Below are 4,901 nucleotides of genomic sequence, written 5' to 3'. Positions count from 1 at the left end.
CCACAGTACCATAGGTTCACTATATTTTACAACAATTCATTATGTATCTTTCTAAAAAAAACTGGAAAAGAGGAGTTTAAAGGTTCCCAGCATAAAGAAATGCTAAACGTTTAATGAGAAGGAAATGTTATCTACGATGATTTGAATATTACACATTGAATTATCACATTGTATTCCATAAATATGTACCATTATTAGATGTAAATTCAAAATTTTCTCAAGAAAACTGAACTATTTTTTACTTTCAAAATATTACATGAAAGACTTAGTAAAAATATTTTAAATCATCTACTCTCAATAGTAAAGAATGACATCAGAAACACTTTGATTCTGCTTAAAATAAATGCAATACAAAAAAAAGGGATGGGTTGGGCATTGTTTCTGTGTCTTACTGAGTTAAAGACATTTATCTCTTCTTTTATGGTCTGATTAACTTTTCTGGCCTGTTGAAGGTGATTTGTAACTTTTATAGTATTTAACTGACATATTTGCTTTCTGTTTGAACATTTGAAAATTTCTTTGATAAAATATGTTATACACATGCTGTATGATTTTAAAAATGTTAAGTGTACTTCTCTGTAGCGTTAAGTGTAGTCTTGTTGTTGGGCAACAATCATCACCATCCCTCCCTAGAAATCTTTCACCTTCCCAAATTAAAACTCTCTATTAAACACTAACTCCCATTGTTCAAATATTTTTTAGAACTCATCTGTATGGTAAGAAACATGTACCTAATTAGGATTATTATTTGAGTGAGATTGGAATTTGGGGGTTCATTATAGCAATGTTCCAAAGGACAATGTTTTCTATATTAAGATCAATGCTTGGGGCTGAGGTTGTGGCTCAGTGGTAGAGCAATTGCCTAGCATGTGTGAGGTACTGGGTTTGATTCTCAGCACCACATATAAATAAATAAAATAAAGGTCAAATATATATTTGGCTTTCTTTTTAAATTGTTTTTTAAAAATTATCTTTGGAGAACTGCAGAGTAGATGTAGATAGACAAAGTAAGATGAGCATCTCAGTAACCTTTACCTCTTAGCAAGAGTTTTGTCCTCAGTCTAGTCTTGCCTTTCAACTGTGGAATAAGTTTGTATAATTACCATGGGGAAACTTCAATCCTATAAGGTGCCATATCCTGTAATTAATATTAATAGATAATATTAATTTGGTCACACTTCCTGCCTGAAACATAGTCTGTCATCAGCAGTGTCACTCATGCAAAGTAACTTGGAAGAAAAACAGGCAAAAATTTATGATTAAAAAATACAGAATATAGTTATTATTATTTTTTGTGGTGCTGGGAAAACGTAGTTATTACTAACTCAACTGGTTTCCAGGAACTTGAATTCTGCTATAGAGAGAAGTCACAATCAGTTATCCACTAGTTTAAACAAACCCCACATGTTCTAGGGCTAGTGTTACACCTCAGCCTTCCTCAGGTTCTATCAAATCAGTTATATCTAGGTCATGGGCACATGGTAAGACTGGTGAATCTCATGCCCCTGAGCACATTGGTGCACTTTCTTTGCTGTAAAATGAATTTCCTGGTCAGAGACAATGTTGCATGTGTTTTACAAAAAAGGGAATGAAAGGCATTTTTATGTGTATGAATATCTTGCATGATGAAGTACTACCAGCCAGAAACTCACATCCAATGATAGAGTCAGTATCCACCCCTAGAGTATAAATTTATGTTTCCTTTATGATGGATGCCACCAGCTAGCCATGAGTCTCCTGAAATAATAAGCTGAACATTCAGGGGTGATAGCTAAATAATCCTAAAAGCAAGGATATCCATATTGTTAATCCTGTGCATGGCCCTGTTCCTCTGACCCAAATCCCCTTGCCCCATGTCTCAGCATTTTAGGCTGCCTTAGAGTGTCTTTAAATTAGCTTAAGAGTCTTTATAAATGTAGCATTTAATTATTGCTCCAATTCTGAAACCCTTAAAATTAGATCTTGGATTCAATTCTCATTTCCATCTCTTATAATTAGGGGAAAAAATGAGCTTTTCCAGAGTTAGGATGGAGACCCCCTGGTTCTCAACTGTGGATTCATTGCTTTTAATTTTTCCTTTTCTTCAGGTCAGTCTTCTTGTAGTCTTTTTAGTTACTTTTTGATCATACCAACCACACTATTTCCTTTCCTTCCTTGTGCCTTCTTCACCACCTGCACTTGATCCTATACCACCCATATTCATACTTTGAATAGGTTTGGTGCTGTGGCATGCTATAGATTTCTTTTTCCATTCCTTTTAGTAGGGTCAGCTGTGCCTTCCCCCAGTGCATGAGAAACCCAATTTCAGAAGCACATGTTGGGAATCTCTTTCTGAGAACTACACTCAATTCCTGTTACCAAATTCCTGTTACCAGCCAGGGTTTCAGCAAGAAATGAAAGACATGCTCAAATTTGAGGAATATTAATTAAAAAGCTTATTTATAAATGTGCAAATAAGATGTAGAGCAATTTGGAAGAGCAAAGAAGGACCCTGGAGCTAAGATAAAGAGATTGTGATCACCCATACACCTGAGGAAATAAAGGCAGGAAGCAGGAACCAAAACTTATGGGCAAAGACGGCTACAGGGTATGTTTTTAGTTTGTTTTATGTTTGGTTTTGTTTGTTTGCTTGCTTAATGATTGGACAAATAGCTCACACAGCAATCCAGCAGAAAAGTCTGAGAGAGCAAATATTCCAAAGTCATCCTCTTTCATTCGTGTAATCTGCTTATTATTTCACCAGTAGCCACTGAAAAGAGAGCCAATTGCTATAATCCTTAGTTTCATTTTGTGAGAAACAGAGAAAGGTGGAGAAAACGGAGATTGTATCTGGGGAAGCAAACAGGAGACAGCCAGCACATCTAATATATGCTGGACACATTACAGGATTCTGCAACATATTTTGAAGAGAAGCTATAATTCCTACATTAAAAATCCTAAAAATCTTTAGCCAAGTCATGTACCTTAATAATTGTAGCAGAGAATAATGTGTGTTTCATAATTCACTAGGATAAATAAAAACAATTGCATAGAAATCTAAAAGTTGACCTGTTCAAAATTTAATTGCTTTTCTTCCCAAGGGTCTTATCATGATTAGTGACATAATTTAGCCACATCCAAGAAGCTCAGAAGTCATGTGAAAATTCTTCTCTGCTCTTCTCTCAATTCAGAGGCTGATTTAATCCAGGAGTTTGTACAGTTATTCTCTCTTTTAAGTGGTGTCTTTTCATTTCTTCCCCAATAACACCTGTTTGGGTTGAAATACTCATTCTTTTTGCCACATGGTGTTACTGGCTCCATTTGTTCCTCAGCCTTCAGAATTGCACTTCAAATATGTAAATCTATATAAACTGTGCCATCACTACAAATTCTTTATCAATAACTAAAAATAACATTTTTGAGAATTTTCATGCTCCACTTTTTAAAAACTTAAACACTTATATTTAATTAATTTAATTGGTATGTGAAATATATACTGTTATGTATTTTTCTGGATAGTAAACAGAGGTACAGAAATTACACAAATACCTCAAGGTAACCGTTAAGTAGTAAAGCCAGGGTGTGAGTCTGATTCCAAGGCTCTCACTTTTCATCTCTCTTAAATATTTCAACAATATTAAAAGTGGTAAGAAAATTAATACTTATAGTCCTTGAGTTCGTTAAGTACTTACACATTATAGTAGAGTAGTGTCAGGTATTATTCTGGTTACTTCAGATATTATTACTCCATTAATTCCAACAATAAATACAATGAGAAAGAAATTATCATCCCCTGTATACAGCTGAAAAATGGAAACATAAAGTTTTAGTAATTTTCCTAAACTCATACAGTTAAATGACAAGGGCAGAATTTCGACTTAGTTGGTCCCTTTCTAAGACCCTGCTTTTAACCCCTATGCATATGACTGCTTAGACTGTTACAATTCCCTTGCATAGAGGATAAGACTTACTTTCATTAACCTGGCATGTGGAGCCTTCCCGTAATTTGCTCTCTGCCTCACTCATCATTCTTACCAGGTTTTGCTCAAGTCCTCTTGCTCAGCAAGGCTTCCTCATATTGAATCTGATGTAGGTCCTCCTTGCCTCATGCTTCGTGAGAAAGCCCCTCTCTCTTCACAAGGTTGCACTCCTCACTAGTAAAGCCTCTGTGGACCTTCTCTCTGTTATTATATTTATGTGCTGCAGAGAGAAGTGCTCTCCCAGGTTGCTAGAACTGCCCGTGTACACAGGGTGGGCACATCATTGTTGCCATCAGCTATTTTTTCCTCTTGTCTGTAACATTAGCACCTAGGAAGCTGGGTTTTGTTGTTTTGTTTTGTTTTGTTTTGTTTTATTTTGTTTTGTTTTGAGGTACCCATTGATAACTATCACATTTATCTGCTGAGTCAAAAATCAAACTATCATATGAATGAAAAGCCTTCACATTTGATTGAGGAAGCCAATTTCATTTTCCCCTTTGCTTTTTATTGACCACACGAGTCCACACATCTATCTCTAATTACAAGTCCTCCATGAAGATAAAATTTGGAAAGCCATATCCCTTTTGAAAGGGCCACTTGGATCTCCCCTAATAATAAGCCTAAATGTCTGTCTGTCTGTAAAGTTTTCTGTTTAAGTAAATGTAATTATATGTGACAGATGTTTGCAATACAGAGACTTAGGAGATAAGGTTCTGTTCTCTAGGTCTGTCACTTTGAAAAAGCAGGTCATTCAATGAAGTCTACAAAACCAGAAGACAAATGACATCTAGCTTGAGAAGAACTCGCCCTTGAGTGGGAAAGACAGGTCAGTCTGGGCCTACTCATTACATTGCATATTCTTAAGGGTTGGGTTGCCAGAGTTAGCAAATCAAAATTTGAGGATACTAAATACTACAAAGGAAATGCTTATACTAAAACTTG

This window comes from Ictidomys tridecemlineatus, chromosome 11, assembly GCF_052094955.1.
Source record: "Ictidomys tridecemlineatus isolate mIctTri1 chromosome 11, mIctTri1.hap1, whole genome shotgun sequence".
Taxonomy (NCBI): Eukaryota; Metazoa; Chordata; class Mammalia; order Rodentia; family Sciuridae; genus Ictidomys; species Ictidomys tridecemlineatus.
This window is presented reverse-complemented; position numbering follows the sequence as displayed.